The 17,943-nt window shown below is 43.3% G+C and overlaps 1 protein-coding gene across 11 annotated transcripts in view; it reads right to left on the bottom strand.

The window, feature by feature from the left end:
• PUM2 (pumilio RNA binding family member 2) overlaps positions 1-4,616 on the bottom strand; it is a 69,110-nt gene extending 64,494 nt beyond the window's left edge. For 4 of the 11 annotated variants that reach the window (XM_075086727.1, XM_075086729.1, XM_075086730.1 and 1 more), the window contains exon 1: positions 4,298-4,612. The gene's annotated coding sequence lies outside the window, so the exon portion shown is untranslated. Of the gene's footprint in view, positions 1-4,044; positions 4,064-4,297 lie in introns of those variants that run through there. The other 7 variants (XM_075086731.1, XM_075086733.1, XM_075086734.1 and 4 more) reach the window with 5 other exon arrangements.
• Between the last annotated feature and the right edge of the window lie 13,327 nt (positions 4,617-17,943).

Genomic DNA, 17,943 nt, shown 5'->3' with positions numbered 1-17,943 from the left:
TGAATGTACAATCTTTAGGGAGATATATAATATAGGTAGATATATGGCAGGAGGACTTTTTTATAATCTTGAACAATCTTTGTTTTGTAACACGTAAGATCTAAAGCTACTTTATCTAATTATTACTGTTACCGTAGATATTTTCTTATCATCAAAACACCCTACTAACATCAGTTCTGCAGCTTCTTCAGACTAATGACTAACTCATCATTGTAGTATGCCCAGAACTAAAGTTTAAGCAATATACAACATAATGGAGATAAACAGCAAGATACTTGAAAAATATGAGTCAAGACCAACTCGTTATTTTTAGCTCAACTACACAAAGCCACCTCCAGTGAGCCTAGCTTTATATTTAATCAATACACACACGTAAAGACTAAAGGAACTAAACACACCAACACAGCTTTTAAAAAGTCATTTCCCCTTTGACGAGATTTGTGAACAAATTCTATATGAAACCTCAGACCAGCCACACAAAGAAAAAACAATGTATACAACTAGTTCAATAGCACTCAAAATTCTTCCTCACAATAACATGGATGAAATCTAGGAGCAAATTATGAACACAGGCCTGACACAACCCTAATTCCTAATTCCATTAGGATTTACAAGCCGAGTGCTTTATAATGGAAAGACAAGACAAGCGGACTTATTATCTGTAACAGTTCTGCCAATACCTCAATAGCACTGATGAAGCAAGAGGTAACCTATCTTAGAATTGCATGAAGAATTAAGATTGAAAAAAATCAAAATTAAAAATTAAAAAATGTACACCAGATTACTTAGTCCAATGTACACAAATATATGTTGTAAAAATCTGCCTGTTAGAAAGGCTGCAGATGTGATTATTTAGCACAGCCAGTAGAGGACAGAGGATCGTACCACTGCTATAAAGTTCAGTGGAAATAGATGCACATCTAGAACATCTAGCAAAAAAGTCAAATGTGGATCATTACACAGATACTTTTGCTACATTTCAGAGTTTTACATTTCTTGACTCCTAAGATGATCGTCATAACCTCTTCAGACATCTTTTTTCTATATGTCTAAACTGTTCTTAAATAACCATGTTTAGGGGAAAATATCTGCTAACCAATAATGAAATATAATCTTTAAAGATATTGCTAGAGAGGACATCTGGTCTTTATTTGTAAGCTAAACATTTCACATACCAGCTTGAAAAGCTCTTGCCTACTATTCTAAAAGCCACAGCAGGTATTCTGAGTGGGATTCAAACTAAATCTTGCTCTAGTTTCAGTATGCAAGCCATCACTGTAAAATAAATTTTATACAACTTGTTTGAAACTACAACCAAGCAGCTAGAACTGAATACATTTACATATTCTGTCATTTAAAACTTTTCCACTATATGACTGTGAAGTGCCTCCAATTTCATTATTAGAAGGCACTATGTAACCAGTATGCTGTTACAGGAGGAGAAAACGAGCTTCTAAACGAAAGACCTCTTGTCCCATTTGTGAGACAAGAGCCTAGGCACTGGCTTTTTAACAACACTGGAATGGTCGTGTTGTGTGGAATAATCAAGACAACAGCTATGTCATGAGTGGGGGAAATTCACTTTAAATGAGGTAAGCATTTTCAACTCAATTTATTGAAGAGAAAGATTGATAACTCTCTCACATACCCATACATACCATACGCGCAATGAGGATTATTTAGAAAGCATGTTTGCTCTACAGTTTTATGTTGTTCCCTTTGTAGAGTTTCTATTGGAAACTTTAAAAAAGTAAATACAACATATTCATGCTTGATTCACAGGAGATTCCCAACACAAAAAGAATTTAACATTCAAGAGAATTTAGGTTTGTTTTTACTGCAATGGACAGTGAATTTTTATATAATTCCACATTCAAAAAGAAGCATGAAGACATACAAGCTGGAATTCAAACCATCTACCAGATTACTTGCCTCTGTGTGTAAAAACTTGGTCTAATAATTCTGGGGTTTTATAGACCACTGTACAAGGAAAAAAAAAATGTTATCAAGGAGAATGCTTTCAGAAAATTCTACGTATGCTGATTATTCAATGCACACTCATATATCATTGTATGGGGGGGTGGTGTCTAAAAGAGAACTAGAAGGTGCTGTTGAAAATCAGATCTAGTTCACAGTATTCAAACGAGCCGATGTCCTGGTAACATACTTGCCCCAAATGTCTGCGATACCTGGCACGGTGAGAACACTGCAAAGAAACACCTGAACATGCAAATTCTGAGGAGAACACGTACACAATGCTTTCAGTGTGCACTACAATCCTATGTAAGATTTAATATATTCTGTCATAATAAGAGGTATTTATTCATCAAGAGACAGGCGAGTTCAACTTTTTCAGCCAACTGCTTTTTGCACCACTACCTCAATTATGACACCAGATATGATTATAATTGCCTCAGCACTTTGCCAACATCCCTAACGTAGAAGAATACCAAGTACTATAGAGAGACACTATAGGAAAAAAGGCATTTTCTGCATTCCCAATTAATGCAGAAAAAAATACATTTAAATAACATGGACTTTCCTACATGCAATATCCACATAATAAACTGCAGAATCTGCATTATCAAGCAGTTTCTCACATGCATTTGCCTACTAACCATTCTGCTGGGACAAATTCCAAATTTTCAACTGTCTGCACACTTCAGAAAACTGCCAGGTGACTTAGTGTCACTTCTACACATATAACCCAAACTACATCACCACTAAATTACCATTTCCCTTTTCATTCGAGTTTCCTTCTCCCACCTACCTAACATTTATATTCACATTGACACAAAGTGAGCTGTAGAACAGAGAAAGGCAGACAATAATTCTCTCAGCTTCTCAACAAAACTACAGCTGTTGTTAACATTTGGTTTTAAACCTAGACGTGACTAAATATAACAAAATACTATGGTTTATATGTTAAAAAGGTAAGGTGGGGTAGTAATTATATTTCAAATGCATTCATAACCCACATAGCTGAAGAGCTATACCATCAATCCGCGGTAACTAAAGAGGCCTGATCTCTCAGTTGAGATGCAACAAAGACTTCAGTAAAAGAGAAACTAAAATACACCTGAAGGTATTTTGTTAACATGTAGCACGTAAGCGACAAACATTTAGGCGATATAAGAAGTTTACCGATTCTCAATTGCAATGACCTATATTGCTCATACACGGCTACATTACTTAGAAAAAAGCATCCCAAAATCAGCTGATATAACCTCTTTATCGCATCACGTATAAAACATGCTCACGTTTGGGTGCTAAGCCATCTTGCTTCAAATAGCAAGTCAAAAGAATATAAAGCGTCTCGAGTATATTAATTTTCTCTCAAGGAACTAGAGTCTGAGATTATGAAATACACGAAAGAGAACAATGCCAAAAAGAAAAATCTCCGCACAATGACCGCCAAGGAGATTAAACCCCAAACTGTTAGTTGTAAGCACGATCCACGCAGGGCAGCTAACATTTTCCGCAACTTTTTGTTATTGTTCTCTGCCCAGACACGCTTGAAGAAAAAATAAAACCTAACACTTCATTGTGTGGTATCAACTACCAAAAGCACTCGGCCTCCTCGCTCCACCCTCAGAAAGCAGGCATTATCCTTAAAAGCACTAAAAAAGAATAACACAAGTTTTCACGCTGCCGGTACGTTTAGACAAAGCCCATTTTATCCCAATTCCACACGCAGCAGCCGCCCGCGGGGGTACCCAAAGGACACCCCGCGTCCAACGTGTCCCCCCACCTCGCAGCGAGGCCGCCGCGACACCCGCCGCGGCGCCCCCGAGCTCCTGCCGCCCCCACGCGTGTGCGCGCCCCGCCGCCGCTCCCCTCCGGATCCCCCGGCCGCCTCCCCGGCCCTGCCCCGGGCTCCTCTCCGGCGGCGGCCTCACCCCCAGACCCACGCCGGGATGGAGGCTGCCCCTCACGTCCCCGCGCCCCTCGGCTCCACAGAGCACAATGCCTGTCCCCTCCGCCGCCCGCCCCCCTCACACCGCCGCCGCCCCCCCTCGCGGCGCTCCCTCCCTCCTTCCCCACCTCGGCGCCGCTCCCCGGCGAGCCGAGAGGACACAAAGACGGCGAGGCGCGGGCGGCCGCCGAGCAGGCCCCACGCCGCCCGGTGACCTGCCACAACATGGCCCCCTCCCGCCCTCCTCCTCCTCCTCCTCTCCTCCCTCCTCTCCCCTCCCTCGGCGCGCAGCCGAGGCCGGAGACAAAAGGGGGCTGGAGAAAGGGGGGGCCCCCTCCGCCCGCCCGCGGCCTAGCCGGCGCGGCCCCGGAAGATACTCACGGGCTGGCTGGCGGCGCTGCTCGCTGCGATGAAGCCGGAGCGGGCCCTGGGACACCCCTGCCCGCCCGCCGGCCCGCCGCCCCCCGCCTCCTCCTCCTTCTCCTCCTCCTCTCGGCGCCTCTCCTTCCTGCCGCCCCTCCCCCCCGTCGGCCGCAAGAGGCTCACACCAACATGGCGGGAGGGCGAGCCCAGCGCGCACGGAGGGAGCGGGAGAGGGAGACGGACAGCGAGAGCGCGGCAAACCTCCCCCCGCCGCCACCGCGCCGCCGCCGCCGCCGCTCGCCCCTGCCGCCGCCGTCGCGCATGCGCGCCTCCGCCCGGGAGGGAGGCGGCGGCCCCCGGCCTCTTCCGCCGCCCAGCGCGCATGCGCCGCCGGTCCCCGCCCCTCAGCGCGGGAATGGGCCGTCCCCTCCCCTCCCGCCAAACAAACCGGGCAAAACACGGCTTTTGGCGGGGGGTTGTGTAGGGTTTTTTTTCTCTTTGTAGTTTTTCGCCTTCGGGGAGGGGTGGCGGTGAGAGGCCTGGGGGGAGGAGACAAAAGGGAGGGCGAGGCCCGTGTTTAGGGGTGCCCGGTGGCTGCTGAGGGCCGCACTCCTGGCGCCGCCCGCGGGGGAGGTTACCTTGTTTTCACAATAAACACAGACGCATCACCGTGGTTATTATTTAACTGCTGTGCCGATAGTTAAGTGCGTGATGGTTTTGGGGGAAAAAGGCAATTATTTCCTTCCCTCGAGAGAGTTAAATATGGGATCTCTGATAGAGCTGGGTGACTGCTGTTGATAAACACGGTACTGGATGCCAGTAAACACTGGTAGGGATCGTTTATAATAGCCTCACTCAATACAAGCATAAATTCTGCTTATTTAGCAGCCCCTGAAAAAGAGAGGGAGGTCTTGCCTGTCAATGACATTTTGAAATACGGTTTTCACAAGAAAATCCACTCTTTTGCCTTTTTACCAGTTCTCGCAGGAGTCTGGTGCTTACGGGAGCACTCCGTTTCAGGAAACGGCACACAGATGAACCCTTCAGACGAAAGGCGGCTCTCGGTCGCGCAGAGGCCGTTTGGGCTGTGGGCAGAGCGGAGGCAGGCTCCGCCAGCCCCCGTGACCCGCGCTGGGTACGGCAGGGCGGCAGCCGACGGCTTGGGGTGCAGGAAGACCACGTGCGCTGGTGCTGCCACTGGCCGCAGCAGTTGTGGGGATGTCTGTGACTACCAGCTGCGTTCTTAAAAATAGAGCTGTCTTAAAGGAAAAAACCCTCACTGTTTTCAGTATTTATAGACATGGTTAAAAACATGGCAGTTCCCAGCTCCTGATAAAGATAGAAATGTTCTCCCAAGAAATGAAAATTATTTATTTGGCTTAATACTAGTCAGCTAGTACCCAGGCGCCTGCAGCCTGCTGCTGCTCACATGGCTAATCCGTGTGATCCCCAGCGCCCTGTCCCACTGCCACCCTTGGGCTGTCTCCAGGGAAGCTGCAGGGCTGAAAAGCCAATTCCTTTTCTCACGTGAGGAGAGAAGGCCTCTAAGTCACAGCCTCCAAGTCAGCCCTTCATACAGACAGGCTGGGACTGAAGAAAACCCTGTTCGGCATCCTGAACACTTAGAGCAGCTGGTCTACGTTACTCCAGCTCAGACCCTTTTGGAGACTCTGTTTGTCCTGGATAATTCTGATCAGTGTTTGTATAAAGCATTAAATGTTCAAGAAGAACTCAACAAGCATTGAGAGGCTTGAATGACTTCTACATTGGTCTGCTTCTCAGTACTGAAAAACCCAACCTGACCACAAAACAGAAAAATGTTTAAGTGCAATCAGTTTGGGATTTGATCTGAGAAATATAATTACTTGGTTATTTTCTAAAGTATTTTTCTCAAAAAAAAGAAAAAAAATTCCACCAGCACACACTTCACAATTTAATAATGGCACTAAAAGTTTTGGCTCATGCTAAAACAGTTCAAGAAAAGTCTTTCTGTCTTACCTTTGTTCTGATTGGAAACTTTAAAACTACTTAATACTTTAGATAGTTTAATTTCGTATCACTCCATTACAAAATGCTTTTCCTGGTTATTCCTATTTTTAAGGAGGTGTTAACAGCTGACTGGGCTCTGCTTACACTCCAAACGTTTCAGCTAAACTCCATTAACACAGTTATGCTTTGTTTTTTCTGTGAATAAACACCCCCAATGAAAAATACTAAACAAATATACAGTCTACAGTTTAGAAAAGTAGCCAAGGATGTGGAAAACCTGGATGCTGTTGCCTTCCTCCAGAGTCTTCCTTTGAGACCTTGGGCAAATCACTTAATTGAAGAGCACTCACAGAAATTGAAAGCTGCAGTCCTGCCCACCCCTACTCAGCTAGTGTCTAATCCTGAACATGTCTACATTTTTCTAAAGCCACAAACTTTGGGACCTAAAACGATCTACATGAACAAAATTTACCCTGCTGGGCCACAACATCCACATTCCCCAGCAGTTTTGACAGACAGTGCTGTGAGATCTAGCAGGGTAGCAAATAATTAACTTGTATTAATTAAAACCAAGGTATTCTTCCATGGAAATGAAAAAAAGCCTAGATATGGTAGACCTTCTCAAAGCATCTCCAGAAAAGATGAAGGTACCTACAAAAGGTTGCACTCTTAAAAAAAGTGTGCAATGCCTTTTGCTCCCAAGACTGCGGAGCATCCAGATTTGATTCCTTTGCTCAAGATCCAGAGGTCTGACTTCCTTGGAGAGAATCCCAAAAATCAGCAGACTACTTTGGCTGCCCTCTGCTGCAGCTGGGCTGTTCTGCAGGGAAGAATTCACAGTGTTCCTCTCAGATCTACTTAATGGCCTTGCTGGCCTTTCTGTCATAGAATCATAGAATGGTTTGGGTTGGAAGGGACCTTTAATGATCCTCTAGTCTAACCCCCAAGTCTAACTATCCCCAGTCTAATCCCCAGTCTAACTACCATCTTACTGCTTAAGAGGAGCAGTCATAAATAGGTGAGCCTTGATCAGTTCTCTGAAATAACAGCCGCCATTAACTACCTCCCACCTTCACAGAAGCACAGCACTGCAACTCGAAAGCAATTAGAGCTATCTGTCCATATTCCAGACAAGGGCCCTGCAATGGTGGTTTATATCCTTAGCAAGTCCCTTGTTACCTACACCTCTGTAAGATATGCTGACCTGGACGTATGTTTTGTGCATTTACAGGAGCGGATCCCATTCTGAAGTTATTAATTTTCCCACATACTGCATAGCAAATCTAGGCACCCAGTGCAAAATTCTAGATTCCACTTTGTCGACAGACATACGCTTAATTAATTAAACATCAATGAGTCTGAAATACTATGTTCACAAGACTTGCTGCTAAATGCATTGCTATAGGAATTGGTTGGTATTTCATGTTTTAGGCCAGCAGCAACCATAATACATAGGAGGGCTTACTGAGATAAGAACTCTGGCCCAGTGGGCCAAGCATCTCCTTTGGCTGGCCTCTCCCCAGGGCCTCAGAGAAATGTGCTTATAAGCCACAGACATTTCATACAGCGACTTTCCCATCCGCACATCCTTTTGCCCCACCATTGCTTCACAACACACAGCCTTTCCCAGCCATAACCTTTTACCATGCCATCTCAGGGTTGACTCTTCTGTTCTACTGCTTTCAACTATGTAACCTGTTCATTAACTCAGCTCCAGCTACATCTCATTGTACCAATACCGCTGCCTTAATTCCTACAAGCTTGACAGCCTATTCCTGTCTCAACCCTCTCTCTTCTGATACAGAAACATCACCCACTATATGCAACTGCATCCATCGTCCAATTTTAATGTTTAAAACTATGCATCTTCAAGCTTTTTCCCCTCTGTGGGAAGAACTGTCCTGAGTTACCTTAGCATCCTTCAAATTTCCCATTTAACACAAAAACTGGTACAAAAAGGCCTTCCTTTAGTATAATTCCTGTAAACCCATTTGACAACAGCCAGGCTCTCAGTGTGGTGAAAAGCCCAGTCTGTTCTGTTGCTCAAAATTGTGGTAGTATTTCCATTTGTTTCTCCTGTCTGTGCAACTCTAAGTCTCTTCAAGGAAGACCATCTCTTCTGGTTTGTTGGTTTGGTTTTTTTGGGGACTAGCTAGCAACTGGCATAACATACTGAGCTAGTGCAAATAAGAACACTTCAGTTTAGGACAAACAGAAAATTCAGAACTGAATTATAAACATTTTGTCACTCTTCCCATTTTTTAACTTACTCATTACTATAGCAGTGTTCTAAAATGCGGGGATGCTGACCTACCATTCAGTTACACGGTCATTGCTCCAGTAGATGTGATCAGCTTTTCCAAAGAAGCTGTTCTACAAGAGGTTTAAAGGCACAAGGCCAAGTGCTGCGTCTTGCATTTGGGTCACAACAACCCCAGGCAATGCTACAGGCCTGGGGAAGAGTGGCTGGAGAGCTGCCTGGAGGAAAAGGACCTGGGTGTGCTGGTTGACAGCCGGCTGAACATGAGCCAGCAGTGTGCTCAGGTGGCCAAGAAGGCCAACAGTATCCTGGCTTGTATCAGGAATAGTGTGGGCAGCAGGAGCAGGGCAGGGATGGTGCCCCTGTACTCGGCACTGGTGAGGCCGCACCTCCAATACTGTGTTCAGTTTTGGGCCTCTCATTACAAGAAGGACATCAAGTTGCTGGAGCGTGTCCAGAGAAGGGCAATGAAGCCGGTGAAGGATCAGGAGAACAAGTCTTATGAGGAGCAGCTGAGGGAGCTGGGGGTGTTTAGTCTGGAGAAGAGGAGGCTGAGGGGAGACCTTATCGCTCTCTACAACTACCTGAAATGAAGTTGTAGGGAGGTGGGGGTTGGTCTCTTCTCCCAGGTAACAAGCGATAGGACAAGAGTAAATGGCCTCAGGCTGCATCAGGGGAGGTTTAGATTGGATATTAGGAAAAATTTCTTCACTGAACGAGTGGTCAGGCATTGGAACAGGCTGCTCAGAGAGGTGGGGGAGTTGCCATCCCTGGAAGTGTTCAAAAAACATGTAGATGTGGCATTTCAGGGCATGGTTTAGGAGACATGGTAGTGTTGGGTTGACAGTTGGACTTGATGGTCTTTTCCAACCTTAATAATTCTATGATTCTATGATTCTATGATTCTATGAAATGCATGAGAGGAGGTGTCAATGTATGGAGTGTGCAGCCCTGCAGCATTTATCTTCATGAACTTGTCCCAAGAAAGAAGTATCTCTTGTGGAAATGCTTTTCTAAGTAAGTCTGTGCTAGAATGGCCAAGAAGGTGTCAGCTGAAGACTCATTTCGCCAGCAAGATGGCTTTTGTCCCCAAGTCATTCACCCCCTCATAAATGTCTGAGGTATAAACAAGCTTCATAAACATACCCCAAAGTCAGAACCACCAGAGACAGTCATTGTAACACAAGAGTAACTAATGGCATTACTTCATGTACATGAATGTGAATAGCTTTGGAGTGGCAAAGCCAGAGATACGGCCAGCTGTTTTTTAGGTTCACATTCACTTTGTTCACAACAGAGTGGCTATCAATGTTTATCTTTAAAAAAAAGTCTGCATGTCTCAATAGAAGTATATTTTTATTTCCAGTGGAGAATTAAGTCCCAGGAACTCTTCATGATGAATGAAGACTGTCTCTTAGAACTGAAGATCGCATATTATACTCAGTACAAAGAATGAAACCTCATAGATGAGCATCAAATTGATTCTCACTCAATTCATATATTAAGCAGTAATGAGTAAACACTCTAATTTCTAAAAAGGGGAAAAAGTTCAAAGAAATATCCTGGGCAAAGGAAGTGATCCAAAGAACTCTGAATAAGATGCCCTTTTTTTTTTTTTTTTGCATACTTAGCGTAAGATCAGCCATATCAGAACAAGGAAGAGTGGGAAGAACACGTGGTTTTTTTCTCTCCTAAGGGAAAACATTCTAAGAATCCTAAAAGCATATCTGTAAGTTTTACTTTTGTTGCAAAAGTCTCACCAGCTTAACTTGCATGAACTAGAAATTCTCTGTGTTTTCAAAAACAAGAAGCCATAGCAGAGAGGATAAACTAGAAGAAAGATCTGCCACAGTACTTTGGCTTATATATTTTTTCTCATCTTAGGTTCATCAACACCCTTCTGCCTATTGCCGTATCAAATACTGATCCTCCCAACTGCTTTAGGTTCCTCTGACAGGACTCTGAAGAATCAGCCCAACAGGGAGTGGACTTTGCTTAGGGTAACACTGGATATCTGTGGTCATGTCTGCTCTTATGGTGTCACCACTGGACTATGTATTTTTCTTCTATCTTAACCATACCTGAAGCTCCCCAGAATTTCCTGTTCTCACACTGTCAAGGGGGCTGACCACAAGCAACAAGATATGTCTACGTGACTGGACACATCATTTGAATACCAAAATGCAGCACTGCAATATTAGCTCAGAGCTAGTTAAAAGCCCCTGTTCTGACTCACCAAGCATGAAGACATACCCACTGGCCCCCATTTCCATGCAGAGAACCCAAACCTTATTCTGTGCCAAACATGCCTTCAGAGCAATAAGGCATAGCACAGTGAATATACAATTGCAGAGATATATTCAGGAAGGGAAATCCTAGCTTGCTTCCTGAGCATACACAAAATGGTTGAGCACTGTAATACTGAAAAGTAGGTGTCAATGGTATGTGTGTATTGCATAAAATGTTACATAAATAGCGTCAGTGTATTCATACATATGTGGGCTTACCGATAATTATATCTGCAGGTTTTACAGACTTGTAAAGTACTTCTGTTTCCAATGCATCCCTCTTCCTAGGCAGTTAGTCAAACACAGAACAAACCAAAAAATTCATCAAGCTTAAAGTATTTCTTAATATTGCAAAATTCAGGTTCTGTTTCTGAGTCATCTTTCCGTGCCTTGCAGTACAGGACCCCTGTCTTCAGCTAATCTGCTATCAGGGCCCAACAGCTGTCCGTGCATCCGCACCCCCAGTGCTGGGGTGGGGGACCAAGGGTAAGCCTGTGTCTGTAGCAGAAAATAGAAAAGGCAGGGCAAGAAGGAAGAGCAGCACTTTGTTTTTCTGCAGGAGCTGATAGGCGAGGAACCCACCAGCCACCCAGCTACACCTTTGCCATTCCTGTAACACAGAGCAAAGAGCTTTCCACGTGGGAAGCAGAGATTAGCTGTTCAAATGGGAATAATAATCACCATTTCCCTGGCACAGGAAAAGTAGGCACCAGACCACACCCCGCAGCCTGCGGCTTGCTTTGCCTACTGGCTTTAGCTGGCTCCAGACGGAAATCCAGTTCAGCTGGAAAACTTCTTCCCTTGTAATACATCCTGTCAGTGGACTGCAAAACAGGAAGTTTATATGTGTAAATATGAGTGCCTTTCCACTCATTTTGGCTAAGAGCTGAGAATTAGGAGACAGCATCTGAAGATTCATCCAATTTGCATTGAAGAGAACGATACTACTTCAGGGCGATTCTTGGACATCATCCTTATGTCATGAATTCATTAATTTATCAGCCGGCTGCATCACTGACAAGGGCAATTAGGAAGCTATGACCTGGGACCAGAGAGAGTCCTCCAAGCCTTTACGCACAGTTCTTTTCTTCATACGATCTCAAATGAAAATTTACCAAATGGAATTAAAACCTGGTCCCCATCTCCCACACATCCTTCGCCTGGAAGGCCAAGAAAAGATGTGTAATCCATTTCATCCTTCCTTTTTTTCAGATCTATTTATAACTTTAACCAACGCATACAGATGGGAGTAATTACAATCTCAACACGTCTCTATCTTCCCAAGATCATTAGTTTTTCTATTGGCAAAATTGTACAAGATGAAGCCTTAGCAGAAAAATACACATTTGTTACAACTTCATAAAGCACCAGCCAGAGATACAAAAGAGTGTCATAACCTGTGTGTCTTTTCCAGGCAAACCTTTTTTTCCTTGATATTTGGCAGAATAAAAGTGAGGTTATAAATAAACAGTGTTAAAATTAATCCCTTGTCCTAGCTTTTTGAGAAGCTGGGCAGTAACTGGCACAGAGACAGGCTGAGCCCCCTTGTCCCTGACTAAGCATCTCCCACGAGATGAATCCACAGTGCTCTAAGTACGGCCCAGAGCCCATCCTACAGCCTATACTTACTCCACAAATGAAATGTTTTGGGCATGCAGAGGCAAAGCCTGACCTCACGCTGGCCCGGGCTGCATGCTGAAGCACATCCCACCCCAGCGTGGGGGAAGAGCAGTGGAAGAGTGATCTGCCCACACGTGTTGACAGCAGTCAGTGTGATGCAGGGATAAGCCTAGCCAGCCCCACCCTGCACTTCATACTTTGATCAAGAGAAAGCAAACAGGCAGAGGCAGCTCAGGAAACTTCCAGCAGCTGCTGCAAACAGTGTTACCCTATTTTTCGTACTGGCTACAATTCTCTTAAGTGTCTTTCCTAGTCCCCCACACAGGTCCTCTGCTCTACTATGCTACCAAAGCTGGATGCTCCCTGCCTTAATCCAGTGATTAAGAAGAAGAAAAGAGGCAGGAGGGCAAACAGCGCTTCAGTCTTTTGGGTTGTTGGGAGGAATAAGCTGTTGTGGCAGCAGTGGGGTGGGCGAGGGAAGGCAGCTGCCTTCTGTAAGCCTTAAATGTCCTGGTCCAAGGCTTCATTAAAAAACAGGTATTAGTTTTGGCGAAATCTTCAAGGCACTTAAGTACCTTCAGTTACAATGTCCCCTTTTCACCTAAGAAAAACTGGAATGATTCGGGCCAGTATTATTACGATGATGTTTTTGACAAGAATTGTACAGAGGACACTATTTTATAGAATGATACCTAACACAGTGAATGTAAAGTCATAGGTTAAGCTCTAAGCATGTGTTGTAAAACTTTGTTTTAAAAATAATAAAACTATTTAGTGTTAGTGAAAGTATTATGATACATCTACTCATAAATGTAGGAGTGCATTTTACTGGTTAAACAGAATTTCAGAGTTGAAAATATAGCCATGTTTTAATTCTGTTTTTCATTTTGCTTGGTAGGAGGTTTTAATGAAAATGTTTATTTGTGTTCTGCTATTTAAAATTACAGCATGCATCTGATAATGATCCTTCAAAACAGACTTCATATAGGCCAAGTTAATCTAATCTTGAATTAAATCTAATAAATAAATTAAAAATTAAATCCAAGATTTAGAAGGAATTCTTAAGAGTAGAAACAAATGCAAAGAAATTATTGAAGGCCAATTTAAAGCACTGCTAGGAAAAGAAAAAGAAAACAGGACAGGTTTGGAATGCTGTATATATAGCGCCATAAAACCAGGAAAGATGTATGTAAACAGGAATGAAGGAAGAAATTTCTATAATTTTCCCTCAGTGGGTGAAAGAAAACTGGCACCTGGTACAGTAACTGCCTGCAGTGCCAAAAAGTGCAGTCCTGGAGCCAGCATCAGTCTAAGACTGTTGATTTTTTGTAGTTTTGGTTTTGGGTTTTTTTTTTTTAGCGAAGTCACTGCTCCACCAGCCTGGGGAGTAAACACTTACACAGACACTCTTCTGTTGCTCTCAGTCTTAGCATAGAGATCTTCTTTGCTTAGGATCATCTCTTGTTGTATTGGTTTCTAATGTTTGCAGTGTCTAGTGGTAAAAATGCGATCCTTATTTTCTTCAGAATGCTATTCTAATCATATCAGAAGCAGCATTATCTTTTCTAGTTTTATTAAAAACCTTTCTAATAATTATTTTATTTTTATATTTCTAATAAAAATAAAATGTTTGTAAACTGAACTTCCAGCCACAACCTTTCCAAGCAGTGGTTGGGATCAGTACTCATAAAAGTTGCAATTATTTTATTTTCAGCTGTGGTTCTTACTTTGTGCTATTCCGTCACTGTTTTCTGTAACAGTTCTTTTATTTAAGAGTATACTCATGCAGTGTATAAGGGTCGGACCGTTATTGCCCTATACCCAGCCACATAGAGCGGCACAGAGAACATGCCATATGACACTAGTAGCTTCCTCCTGAATGCAGTAAGATAACTAAACAAAATGTTCAGTGTCTGATTGGCAACATGTGGGAAACCAAATATATTTTCATGAAGAATATCTGTAAAACGAAAGCAAATCTTTCAGATTTTAATAGTTTCAGAACCAGAATATGCTGAGCCGTTACTGAACGAGAGCAGGGAGCCTTGAGCTCACCTCTCTGCGGCCCCCCGTGGCAGGCTGTCTGCAGACCCAGACAGGAAGCACTAACTCAGCTTACGGTAAGTTCTTGTTTTTTAGATTCCCTCTTAATCCCCTGGGCTCAGGGCTGCTATTGTAACATGACAGGGAAAGGCAGTTACTGCCCAAATTTAAACAAGCTCCATTCTAGTGATTATTCTTGTTGCAAAGCCTAGGGCTGTCATGCATCCTAAGATGCAAGCCCTTTTTTATTCCCTGCTCCCGGTAACCCAAGCTGGGTTTTGGTTTTGGGTTGGTTTTTTGTTGTTGGTTTTGTTTTTTTTTTTTGCTAGCTGCAGCTTTACGTTGCCATTTTTTACAGTCCCAGCCAGAGTTTCTTTGCTGCAAGGCATGCCAGGGGCCCTGGTCCCTTGGGGGCGGCTGAGCACTGCTGGCCCCTGGGTGACAGCACTACAAGAGGACGTGGTGAGTCCAGGTCACCTCCAGCCGGGTGGAGGCCCAAAGCTGTGTGGGGTGGGGGCTCAGATGTGAGAAGAGCCAGGACACAATGGGGAGGGAGGGGCTTAGAGTCAAACACTATAGGGCACCCCTTCCCCAGGCAGACATCTCTAAACAAGTCCTTTTTCCTTCTGGTTTTACACAGGGCACCTGGGACATGCTTTCTCCTGCCCCATTTTTTCTTTTGGGCTCAAGACCTATTTCAGAGCTCCACTTTCTTTATTTCCTCCCTCTTTCAAGCAGGCACCTCTATTTATATCACAAGTGCTGGTAACAACATCTGCCTGCAACTGCAGCTCAAAGCCTGCATTTTGGTATTCAGCTTGGATTTGTGGATTTCCATGTTCTCAAGTAGAGAAGGCCCTTGAACACATGTCCTGGATTAATTCTCTCACCCTTAGTTAATCTCACGCAGCTTGGTGTGGGGTTCTTTTTTGTTTTTTTTTTTTTTTTTTTTTTTGTTTTGTTTTTGTGGTTTTTTTTTTTAATAAAATCTCGATCCCTGAACAATTTTGTAATTATAGTATTGATGTCTACCTCTGAAGAAAGTTACTGGCAATGGCTTTGGCCACTCAACCCTCAGATTGTGGGTTATTTTTAATCCCCATTCTGAGATTTGTAACTCTTTCCCAAGCAGGGAAGCCAAGCCCATAACTGTGTTCCAAATACCACTCCTGGGACCTAAAATTAAATATTTCAAAATATTTCAAAATATTTGCCCATATTTTGTCTAGTTCTTACCACTGAGGTTGGCCTTTACCTTAATTTAGCTTTCTCTTGTCCTTGTAACTATTGCTGGGATAAAAATAGCCCAAAACACATTAAGGAGAATTTTCATTCACAACTCAAGTATACTCTCTATTTGTGTTACCTCAATATTGAAGAACTAATGCTTATTGTAGGGTTTCTTTTTAATCAGTAATGCAAAATATCGAAACCAAATGGCGAGGGAGTCATGGTGGACTGGACAAAGCTGCCTTACTGTTTGAGACCAGTAGATGGCAACCACCCATTGCAATGTCAAAGGGAAAGGAAAAGTGAGAGTTGTTTAGGTAGGGGATTTATTATGTGACAGCTTGAGCAACAAAGTTTTGCTACTCCGCACAAGAAGAAAGCAGTACTTTATTTTTATTCTTGCTCATACACATCTTTTGAAGGGGAGCAGCGAGATGCCCTTTGACATAGCCGGTTTTGACAAACGATAATTGTGACAATCTGTTTGACTAAAATACCTCATGGCTGCTCTCACTGATGATACCAGTCAAAAAAAAGAACAAGTCAATTGAAAAAAAATCTAAAGCAATCAGACTGCCTTAGCTTCCACAGGAATAGCCTGGAGTTCTTATCATATTAATTATGTTCATTATTACTTTAGGTAGAAGTAGTCAGACCTGAGTAACAATGATCCTGGGATTGAAAATAGACCTCGCTTTACGAACTGGCTGAAGCTATTGTTGTACCAGTTAATTAATCCTTGTTATCTGAGTGGTCTTACAGATTTTTTTTTTTTACATGATCAAACCTGAATAAATCCTGATTCTTTCTACAAGATTAGATTAAAAGTTCTTTATTTCTAGGAGCAGGAGCTGTAAAGGTGTGAAAAGATCCTTTCAGGCCCTCCAATAAGCTTGCATTTGCACTTTAGAAAAGAAGCTCCTTCATTAAAATAGGAGAACAGTTATGGGAAAATACCTGTAACCTTACTAGAAGGATACTTAACTACCTGTAGTCATATTAAGTTTTCCTTTAGCATTCATTTAACCGTATTTTGTGAATATGTTTTCAGCTAGGATTGGTATACGTAATACGTGTATGGTTGCACACAGAAGTAGGGTATCTGTAGTGCTGAAAAAACCAGACCTTTAGACCTCTGAAGGATTCCAGCATCGCCTAACACTGTGATTAGCAATTTTAAAAAGAATACAAATAGCTAAACCAGCTAACAAGAAGAGCACCATCACTTAGTATAAATAAAACAAAATACCCTGTGACTGGGATGCCTCCCTCCAAGTTCTCAAGCACTTTGCAAACCATTAACTTGAAATGCCTGAACTTGCATCCTTGCAGTACAAGGGTGTACGTTTATTCTTAGAACTCACATCTTTGCTAGGAAGAACTAAAAATCCTAGCTGATACAGATAAAGTAACCTTTCACTGTTGTTAAAGCTACAGCTTAATCAGCTGTGAATTTTTATAAATGACTTTGAAATTAGAAGAAATCCAGCTGGGATCCATTTCCTAGTGAATACCAGTGAGTTGGTATTAGGAATAGTATCTAGTATCTCTTACAACCCACCAAACTTTTCTTATTATTTCCTTCATCTAATAATAACATTTATACTGTAAAAACACCTGCTCTTTAATGAGTGTTGTGGTTTAATCCCAGCCAGCACCTAAGCCCCACACAGCCACTCGCTCACCGCCCCGTGGTGGGATAGGGGAGAGTAAAAGTGAGGAAATTCATGAGTTGAGATAAAGACAGTTTAATAGGTAAACCAAAAGCTGCGCACACAAGCAAAGCAAAACAAGGAATTCATTTAACTCCTTCCCATGGGCAGGCAGGGGTTCAGCCATCCCCAGGAGAGCAGGGCTCCATCACGTGTAACGGTGACTTGGGAAGACAAGCGCTGTCACTTTGAACATCCCCCACTTCCTTCTTTCTTCTTCTTCCCCCAGCTTTATGTGCTGAACTTGATGTCATATGGTGTGGAATATCCCTTGGGTCAGTTGGGGTCAGCTGTCCCAGCTGTGTCCCCTCCCAACCCCTTGTGCACCCCCAGCCCACTCGCTGGTGAGGAGGTGTGAGGGGCAGTAAAGGTCTTGACACCGTGTCAGCACTGCTCAGCAGTAACTAAAACATCCCTGTGTTATCAACACTATTTGAGGTTTTCTTTTGCTTCTTTGAAGAAATTAAAGGCCTTCAGCCCAATGCTAAAATTTATGCAACTTTATTTGCTTTAGCATGAGAA

This window comes from Phalacrocorax aristotelis, chromosome 3 (assembly GCF_949628215.1).
Source record: "Phalacrocorax aristotelis chromosome 3, bGulAri2.1, whole genome shotgun sequence".
In the NCBI taxonomy this organism is placed as follows: Eukaryota; Metazoa; Chordata; class Aves; order Suliformes; family Phalacrocoracidae; genus Phalacrocorax; species Phalacrocorax aristotelis.
The sequence above is the reverse complement of the archived record's forward strand: the minus strand, read 5'-3'. Positions and strand labels throughout refer to the sequence as shown.